Source organism: Procambarus clarkii, chromosome 65, assembly GCF_040958095.1.
Source record: "Procambarus clarkii isolate CNS0578487 chromosome 65, FALCON_Pclarkii_2.0, whole genome shotgun sequence".
NCBI classification, from domain to species: domain Eukaryota; kingdom Metazoa; phylum Arthropoda; class Malacostraca; order Decapoda; family Cambaridae; genus Procambarus; species Procambarus clarkii.
This window is the reverse complement of record NC_091214.1, coordinates 15651184-15662106: the sequence shown is the minus strand read 5'-3', so window position 1 is coordinate 15662106 and position 10923 is coordinate 15651184. Positions and strand designations below refer to the sequence as shown.

The 10923-nt window shown below is 38.5% G+C and overlaps 1 long non-coding RNA gene across 3 annotated transcripts; it reads left to right on the top strand.

The window, feature by feature from the left end:
* Positions 1-2272: 2272 nt before the first annotated feature.
* On the top strand, positions 2273-10605 carry LOC123775114 (uncharacterized). Of its 3 annotated transcripts, none has more exons than XR_006775036.2 (3): positions 2273-2987; positions 10091-10196; positions 10418-10605. It is a non-coding gene; the product is annotated as an uncharacterized lncRNA (long non-coding RNA). The 3 variants fall into 3 exon arrangements; XR_011223730.1 differs by lacking the exon at positions 2273-2987 and adding an exon at positions 6300-6799; XR_011223729.1 differs by lacking the exon at positions 2273-2987 and adding an exon at positions 9686-9951.
* Positions 10606-10923: the final 318 nt, after the last annotated feature.

Genomic DNA, 10923 nt, shown 5'->3' with positions numbered 1-10923 from the left:
TGAGAGACCACATAACACATAATGTACCCGACCAAGAGGCCGTAAAGACCTAATGAATAAGGAGAAGGGGGTGACTACAAGTAGGGCTTACTTGCACCTAGACTGGGCAAAGTATTAGCTGCGGACAGCGGGACACTTGGGGACCGGCGCTGCACCCCCCTTCCCACATGCAGTGGGGAGACAAGGGGGACAACTGTGCAAAGCATGACGGGGGTACAAAGACAGCCGCTTGCAAAGGGGAGGAGGGTGGGCTTTGCGAGGGCAGCGGCGAGGGCAGGCGGAGTGAGGGCAGAGCCCCTCTGTGCCCCCGTATTTATACGGCCCCAGACTGCCCGCGCAACGCCGCGGGACGCGCTGCGCAAATGTTTCTTTCTCCCCCATCAGAAACATCCCCGCTTTGCGAAGCAGTGGCCATATCTATGCCTTTTTGATAACATATACAATTATAAGCTTTATTAGTGAATCACTATTAATTAAACAATATATCAGAGAGTGTGTAAGGTTCGGTGTTCCATGTGCGTGTCTGTGTCTGTCCCTGTGCCTCTGCTCCTGTCCCTGTTCCTGTCTCTGCCTCTCCTCGTTTCTGACATTCTCTGTGTCAGCCTATCTCTGTCTCTTTCCTCGCTCTATCTCTGTCATTCTCTCACTGACTTTGCATATCCTTATCTATACGTCTCTGTGTCTAACATTCTCTCCCTGACTCTGTCTATATCTATTTCTCTGTCTCGATCTTCATCTCTTTCTCTCTCTCTCTCTCTCCTTCTCTCTCTCTCCTCTCTCTCTCTCTCTCTCTCTCTCTCTCTCTCTCTCTCTCTCTCTCTCTCTCTCTCTCTCTCCTTACATACATACATACATACATACATACATACATACATACATACATACATACATACATACATACATTTATTTAACACATGTGGTACACGCACAAGGGGACACAGGTGGAAGCTGAGTACCCAAATGAGCCACAGAGAGATTATAGAAAGAACTTTTCAGTGTCAGAGTAGTTAATAAATGGAATTCATTAGGCAGTAATGTGGTGGAGGCTGATTCCATACACAGTTTCAAGTGTAGATATGACAGAGCCCAGTAGGCTCAGGAATCTGTACATCAGTTGATTGACGGTTGAGAGGCGGGACCAAAGAGCCAAAGTTCAACCCTTGCAACCACAACTAGGTTAGTACATACATATATACATAAGATATAAAACAGTGGAGGATTCCCAGGTAGAACAATCAACCACAATGCCCATTACCCCTTTACCCTGATGTCCTTAACTACACAACTATACAAGAGTCATTAACACGTGTAATGGCTGATCCCCCATCACGATAGCATAAAGACCAATTGCCTGACCCGCAGTCCGTCTTGCTCCTCAAATAATTTTCGGGTTAACATGAAAACGTCTCTCGAGTTTATCTTTCTAATGTTGTTTTCCCATCTTTCATTTTATCAGCTTAGTTCCTTTATTATGCCCCAATTACTCATCCCTTGAGCGGTAGTTAAACTGAACCCAAATTTAAAAAAAGTTCCTTTTGCTAAGCAAGCTACAGGCTTGATAAGTCAGATATATTGTTTGTTAACACATTTCTCAACAATGAACAGTCAGTTTTATCAAGCTAACATATCTTAACACAACGAGTGAGAGTATTAACTGGTCTAATTATTTTATTAGATCAGTATATATTATTAGATTATATATATATATATATATATATATATATATATATATATATATATATATATATATATATATATATATATATATATATATATATATATATGCGAACAAGCCTGAATGGTCCCCAGGACATATCAGTAGTTTTCAGAGATATATATATATATATATATATATATATATATATATATATATATATATATATATATATATATATATATATATATATATATATATATATATATATATATATATGTATGTATGAGTGTGTGTGTACATGTGTATACAACATTAATAATTTTGTAACTAGCGTCAAACATTGTTATTTGCTTAGCTAAACGAACTAGAGGGTTCAGTTCCTGAACCGATTATGTGCCTCTGTAATCCTTTACACCACCGCCCACGGGATGGGTATGGGGTGCATAATAAAGAAAGAAATAGAAGAAATTGAAATTGCATAATACGGTTATTGACATTCAATAATAGTAAGATAAAGCAATGAGGACCAAATGGGAGACCAGTGATCAGATGAATATTACAGATTCAAGGGTAGCCTTCTCTTCTTGTATATAAATGAAAAAATAAATTCGTTTGTTTAATTCTAATGCTTGTAGGCGAGAACAGTTGTGAACGCCAGCTAGCGCACAAGTACATGAGCGCCCAAAATACTTTTACACAAAAGACATGTACAGACAGGCGTGTGGCTTCTGACTTCTTTTTTATTGATTAATATTAAATATTAGGCGCTTACCTATAATAGTTATCATTTTATACAAGTATAACTCTCACATAATAAATATAAAAGTAGTTTATCTAAAAACTGACAGAAGTGTTGTGTTTTGTGCGTTGTATCGTGTTTGTGGGCATTCGGGTGTGTTGTGTTTACGCTGGCGGGCGGCGTCCTTACCAACTCCGGATTATGTCTATTGCATCACTAAACTTCATTTAATAACTATATGCCTGTTAAATAGAAGATTTTAATTGTTAATAGCATTATATTGTCGTTTTAATATGGAACACGTACACATATGCGAAACGTCTAACGCTGGTGTCCGAAGTGGTAAAAATATTAGTGTGCGATGTTGTCAATGTACGGAGTGTCTTGTATCCACAGGAGGCTGTTATGGCAGCAAACACTCTCCAGGCGACCATATATCTTGGATAAGTCGCTCCACACAATTGTCGCTTGGACCGTCGACTTCCTATGGCGTCACCTCTCACATATTTACGTCTCATTTCGTTATGAAATTAGATTATTTCAGAGTAAAAATAAGTTTGATCATGTTCTACGTGTAGCACCAACATTATAGTAAGTAAATATACCATATTTCTTCATTACTTACGTAATGCTAATACGTTTTGGGTAGTTTTGGCCTGATTTGGGATGATTGGGGTAATTCTATGGACCCTCCATGAGTGGACTTTTTAAATCTGTTATTTTCATTATTATATAGTGCGTTTGGGTTGGGGTCTGAATAGATGAAGGTAGCATCGTCAGCACTTATGTTTACACTTATTGGAAGTATCTAAGTATCAACTAAAGTATCTTCACACTTGACTTAAACTTTAGTAGCTATTTTCTGGACCATTCCTCAAGTTTCGGAGGTCAATGAAGATGGAATTCACATGAAATGGATTATGTTACCATCACTAATAATGTTGTGTTTTTCTCTGTCTAGCTTTGGACACGGTCATGTTACAATTGTGTCTTAGAGAGTTGCGCGCAATTAAGGATGATAGAAATCACTTACAATTAATGCAGGATGGTAGAAAATCACAATTAATGCATCAAGTTTGGAGACTTGAATTGAAATTGAAATTGAAATAAGTTTATTGAGGTAAAATATACACAAAGGGATGAGGTAGCTCAAGCTATTCTCACCCCGTTCAGTACATCGTGTTAATACATACATAGACACACACACTTGTACACATTTTAGTGTAACAAGCAAGGCAAATAGTTCTGTTTGATGGGTAGAGGCAACTGCACCTGCAGCTGCACCCGTGGGGCGGTGTAGGAAACAATCAATGTATATGATTTGAGAGAGAGAGAATGATCTGTGGACAGAGCATCAATATGGCGTAAGGTATTGGGCTCTGCCTCAAGATGAAGCATAATAAAGAACCCGAATATCAGGAGAAAAAATTACATTAAAAACTGTCCACATGATACATATATATAATCACGTTTTAAACATTTCAATTGTATTATTTGCATATATATATATATATAATTAGGAAGTAATGTTGATCTGGGTAAGTTGTCAGCTTTTATGAACTAATAGCTAGTGCGGCTTGTATACTGGGTACATCCGGTCTCTTACCCTCTGCGGCGGTAACTTTATGGTCAGGAAGCCACAAATATTTACAGTTCAAGTTCAAGTATGTTTATTGAGACAAGAAAAAAATACATTTCAAAGGGATAGAGTAACTTAGGCTATTTCTACCCCCTCTACTGCAAGTCCCTCAAGGGGCGCACAAATTCAGTAAGTACATATAGACAATTAACATTACAAGAATCCCATTTAACATTGCAGGTTAATATAGTAAGTACAGCATCTAATTGTTACACTCTTGGGGCAAAATTTTTGTAGCTCCTAAGTATACTGTCTATCATACCATTATCACACATACAAACAATTTGATGTGGTACATTACTTATTTCCTTATTTCTATAGTTATCAATAAGTTGACACTCTAATACATAATGTTCTAAGGTGTGGGCGTGCGGCATACTACATAATTTACAATCCTTATCTTTTTCACTGACATCAACTCCGTATTGCCAGATATATTTGTATCCTAATCTTAATCTCATGTAAATTGAATCCTTCAAAGTTGACTTTCCTTTACCATAGGTGAAGGACGAGTTTGTGTTTATTACTGAATAATTCTTAAGTGTGTTACTACTATCCACTATTGCCATTCTTTTTATCATTTCTTCATCTTCATTTCCTCTTATTAATGTTATATATACATGTACACATAATCATACATACATGTACATATATATACATATGCGGTAAATCCAGAGAAATGAAATATGGAATTTTCCGCATACAAATGATTATTGTTTCGTGATCGTCAATTGCATATATACATATACATTCACATACATATTCAATCACCCACACAAATACACACATCAATAATCTTTGTATCACAAGTGATTCAACAAGAGGCTCACAAGTCACTATACTAGGCACTTTACATCTATGGTGAATCGTCCAATTACTAGTCTTGCTCTACACCCACCCAACTGGGCGGCAGCTTTACTGTCATGTGCTCCACACCCACCCAACTGGGCGGCAGCTTAACAGTCATGTGCTCCACACTCACCCAACTGGGCGGCAGCTTTACAGTCATGTGCTCCACACCCACCCAACTGGGCGGCAGCTTAACAGTCATGTGCTCCACACCCACCCAACTGGGCGGCAGCTTAACAGTCATGTGCTCCACACCCACCCAACTGGGCGGCAGCTTAACAGTCATGTGCTTCACACCCACCCAACTGGGTGGCAGCTTTACAGTCATGTGCTCCACACCCACCCAACTGGGCGGCAGCTTAACAGTCATGTGCTCCACACCCACCCAACTGGGCGGCAGCTTTACAGTCATGTGCTCCACACCCAACCAACTGGGCGGCAGCTTAACAGTCATGTGCTCTACACCCACCCAACTGGGCGACGGCTTTACAATCATTTGCATGAATTACTTACAGTAAGCAAATTTTAGATACTTCGCTAAGATTTTGGGCAGCACATCATTATAAATGAAGTACTTACACTTTTCTTGGACACCAATGATGGTGTTATCTCTGAATTCCGCGATTTTTTTAAAATTCCAGTACTATATATAATGACACAAAGTATGCGAATAGTTCTGCAATAGTGATCCTATCCTGCGTCATAATTTACATACATATCTACTTCTGTTTTGTGTATTAAAATTACTACATTTTTATGTTAATTTATTTCTGTAAATGATGATGATGATAAATTTCAATAAATGTAAGTAAGAACATAAGAACGGAAACTGGTCGCGTAAATGGAAATGGTTGGGTACATTTCCTTTCACCTACCTAATGCGAATATTCATGTGTCCGGACACTGGCGATGGTGTGGTATTGCCTATTTATTTGACCATATCTTTGCTTTCATTTAAGATATGTTTTCCTTGAAATGTATTTACATTATCGTCTACATCTGTCTTTATTCTGAAATAAAAACCTTTGACGGTACTTTGCATATATGTACATTAATTATAAAATTGATTGGCTTGTGTGCAGGCCTTCACACTCCCTGAGCGAGCCATCAAGTAACTATAAAAAGGCATATATCTTCACTTTCACTTCAGTTATATTTATACCAAAGTATTAACATGCAGCTTATATGTCTTTCTGATGACATAAAAAACTTCGTTTTTTACAATATCTAGATTCAATTAACATTGATTTTCAAAAGGTCATAGTTCCCATCGAAAGGGAGAGCGTCGGCCAAGAAGCCTTGTTTAAAATATGAATATTTTTCCTCTCTAATAAAGTATAATCTCTGTGATGCATTAACACAAACTATTTTATATCTGCCTTTCTGATAACATATATAAATATAATCTTTATTTGTGAATATTTGTTAATTAAGCAATATATCAGAGAGCGTGTAGGGTTCGGTGTTCTATGAACGAAAAGGACTGGAGTAGTTTAAATAGCGAACGCATACCAACGAATAACGCTAGTATCTATATAACAAATTTATTGTCATGTGGAATTGATTTAACTTCCAGACACTTTTTTTTAATAAATATTAAATATTTTGTGGCTGTTTATGAAAAATATTATTATAAATACACATTCTACTTGTTAATATTACCAATTAAATTTGCGACAATTTGAGCCATGAAATATGACGACTGGATCACTGTGTACAGGAGGCTGTTATGGCAGCAAACACTCTCCAGGCGACCATATATCTTGGATAAGTCGCTCCACACAATTGTCGCTTGGACCGTCGACTTCCTATGGCGTCACCTCTCACATATTTACGTCTCATTTCGTTATGAAATTAGATTATTTCAGAGTAAAAATAGGTTTGATCATGTTCTACGTGTAGCACCAACATTATAGTAAGTAAATATACCATATTTCTTCATTACTTACATAATGCTAGGACGATTTGTGTAGTTTTGGGCCGATTTGGGTAATTCTATGGTAATTCTAATTCTAATACCCCCTCCCCACCCATCCTGAGGGAACACCAAGGATCCACACAAATGCCCTTAAAATCCTGGCACCTATAGGCCAGGCCGGCGCCGGGCACCATTTCTCCATACGAGGAACCAGCCAGAAAACAGAAACAAAAAATAACATCAACTTTCCTATGACCCCCAAACGACAAGGCACCGAAAAGCGAGCCGTTGCAGAGGAGAGACGGCACTACCGTGACCCAAAGGGTAATAATCACGTTCCGTTAACTGGAGGTCCCCAAGCGGAGCAGCAGGTGAATTAAATTTTGAAATTAACAACATCAATCATTCAAGCTGTGGATTATTGTTTGTTCATTAGACTCGTTCGTATTTGGGGAAATGAAGGAGTGGCTGTTGGCCATTGATAATTGACACTTCAGACTCGCAAAATGTTAACTACCTGAAACGCTTTGCGTAAGTGTTTTAAGGCTTTGTATGTACTAGCTCTATCTATAAATCCATCAATGTTTGTATCTCACCTTTTATGTATGTACTTTACCTGAATAAACATTTGATTTGATTTGAACTAATGGGGTGAGTTTTAGGGTGAATGTCAACCAATCAGCGGCCGGGTCTGGTTATAAAAGGGACGATGAGAACAAATACTCTTACGGGCTATTCATGCCCGTGCCACCTCTTGGCTGGCTTAATCTTTATCAATCAATCAAATACACTCCGTGTTCAGTGGCACGTAAGGACGTGCAGTGATACCGCGCTACCTACGGGCTCACCATACCCCGTGCTACTTGGAACTGTTTGTTCCAAATAGCAGAATCTAAAACAAACAACAAATATACTCCAGTGTGTTTTACCTCACTTTTGGTATCCAGTTCCAGGTTCCTCTCTTGAAGTTCAGCTTTATGTGGAGGATCCCCCCCTCCCTCTTCCCTGGTTCCCTGTACTAGAACTAGTGAAGTGTATGGGGAAAATCTACAATTTCAGATTTGCCTAGACAAATCGAAGGTTGGGTTAAGTGAGCATAATGCTGTGTGTGGCACTATAGTAGACCCAACTGGTCTGTGACGCTCCTCTGCCCCACTTGCATCATTCGAAGAGCTAGCCCTTAACGTCTGGCCTTCAATTTATTTTAAAAAATTAGGATATATATATTACCAATTTCTGTAAGTATACAATGGAGTTATTGTACTAGGTTTTAAAATGTCAAAACTAAATTTAAAACCTAGTTTTTATAACATGACTACATGTAAATTCAGCAGGCTATAGATGTAATTCTAGTAATGTGTAGCTTGTGAAATTATCTACAAACTAGGATATGTTAATTTTTAGGATGTCCATCCATGGTGTTAGTCTTTTTATCAGTTTTTTTTCTCACTCTTCCCTGTCCCCCCCCCCCATTTTGGTAGATTTATATAATTTGATTTCAGTGTAGTTGTGTGAAGTTCTCTAATATTAAAAAGTTAATCAAATAATACATCATGACCATTGCACCTGGTCGATAATTAACCTAACTATCGGCTCGTAGTGGTGCAATTGTCAGTGCCCCGGAGTTCTATACAAGACAGTCATAAGTTTGACAAACGGGCCTTGAGTATAACTTGGTTACTTAAAGAGGACAATGTTAACATTTATGTTAAATGTAGACAGTTTATAAGCTTTTACTTTAACACTAAAGTAAACTGACTTTTTACCAGTCACTGTTGCTACAAAGGTTGTAATGCTTCATTTAATGCTTCTTGTATAGGTTTTTATGCATGGCTTACCCCCCCCCCCCTCCTTTAGTTTTCTAGTTTCAGCTTCAAGGTCGTCTACAACCCTAGCCTAGAGGCTTAACAAATGGTTTTAGAGTATCTTGGTAGTAACTTAAGATAATTACTAATTTAACTTTGAAAAGAATATCCTGCTTAATGTTTTTCAAGTAACTGTTACAAGGATGGTAAAATTCAATATAATTTTTACCTTGGCTTGCCTTATTAACCATGTTCTTGCAGCAGGATTAAGTCTAAATTCACTCTTTAGTCTTAAATTGGTATTACTTTTCAGATTCCAAAATGCTTCTGCTTAAAATACTTCTGTGGGGTTTCCGGGGACCACTACGTGAGCCCCAGATGGCTCCCTGGTGTCTTAAGGAAAACTAGTTGTATGCACCAGTTTTCGTCTCTCCTTTCCCTTCGCAAAATCCTCCTTCAGGGAAAACCTCTTCAATTCTTCAAAGACACTAACCACTTTCAAACTAGTTTCTTTCCAGTTCCATGTTACGTCTAACGGTTCACTCTTCAAGCGGCACCCTTGTCCTTTCAATCCCTTCCTGCATTAAAGCTCTCCCAGCTTCCATTCGCTCCTCAGCTCTAACATAAGTTTCCCAGCCTTCAAGGTCACGACAAACTCAACACTCCTTCCTGTGGAATACGTGGTAATGTAACACATCTTCTTGAGATTATCTTGATTTCGAGGCTTAGCGTCCCCACGGCCCGGTCCTTGGCCAGGCCTCCTTTTTTGTTACAAAACCCCCAAGAAGCAGCCTGTAGCAGCTGTCTAACGCCCAGGTACCTATTTACTGCTAAGTGAACAGAAGCATCAGGATGAAAGAAACTCTGCCCATTTGTTTCCGCCTCCACCGGGGATCGAACCCGGAACCTCAGGACTACGAATCCAAAGCACTGTCCATTCAACTGTTAGGCCCCTTAGTAACAACATGGTAAAATGTTGTTACTATGAAAAGTAAAGTAAAACTATTACTATGGTAAAATTGTAAATGTTCTAGTTTGATTTAATTACTCTAAATCCCTTAGATCAAACCAGTAATGCGCTTGAAGTACCAAAGATGTAGGTTGGAATAAACATGGCTCTTATTGTCCCCTTTTAGTAAATTAATCTAAATTTAATTTTCAACTGTTTCACACACATGAAATGGGGGCTGGTAAGAATTGCCATTTCTCATGGTACGTGAATGCTAACACCTATAGCAGCTGGGATAAAGCCAACTCTTACTGCTGGTCTTGGCAGAGGCTTCCAGCTAGTTAGTATCCAAGACAAGGATAAGGACGACTTCATAAAGAGTGTTATCGCCAGAAGTGAGTTTACTTTATTAATGTTTAACATGGTTATGAATTATTGAAATGCATGTGCATTAAACATTAAATATGGTAATCCTGCTGGACTAAGATTTACTAAACGGCAAAGAATTTTTCTAAAACTACCTAATATTTTTAGGTGGGATCCAGCTCATCTGGATAAGCGGCAACGAGCGAGGCACAATGACCTGGAGGTAGTCATCCGAGTACACTTTGTCCTACGCCAACTGATCCCACACTGGAGGGTCCGTATGGCTCGTTTTACCTTATTCATTTTTCATACAGTTTAGATTGTCATAACATATGGGGTGTTTGGTAGATTTTTAAGTGCAGGTTACTCTGAGGGCTTTAACAGCTGTAAAGAGGTCTGTATAAGTTTAGATTAACTTATCACAAGATTTAAGACCTCTTATCTTATCTTAAGGAATATAACAGTTCTGATAACTTGACCCCCTATCGCCCCCAGGCTTGGGCAACCACAGCCAGACAACAGGGAAGGCACCAAGGACTCGGGTTCTGAAGAACATCTATAACAACAGCACAAAGTGGCACAACATTACCTGTCATCTGTGAGACTAGCCTTTGATACATATATTTTGCCAGAAAAGGCCTTGTTTCCTGAATGGTGGAGTTGTAAAATAAAATTTAACCTAGCTCATAATCTTCTTGAATACCTTAGCCAGGAAGTCTCTTAATGTTGGAAGTCAACATTAAGAGACTTGCCACTAGGGACCTGAAGTGTCGTTATGGAAACTTTTTTTTTTATTGGGATAATGAATAAATCCTTAACTCTTCAGTTAAGGAAAACTCTTAATGGCTTGTGACGTCAATGTCAATGACATTGGAACAATGCAGAGGGGAGGGGTTATATGTGAACCACTATATGTACACCAATACCCATTCTACAGGCTAGAGTTTTACGTGGATTACTTTTAAAACCTGGTTGTGGCATTTGTCAACTATTAGGACAAT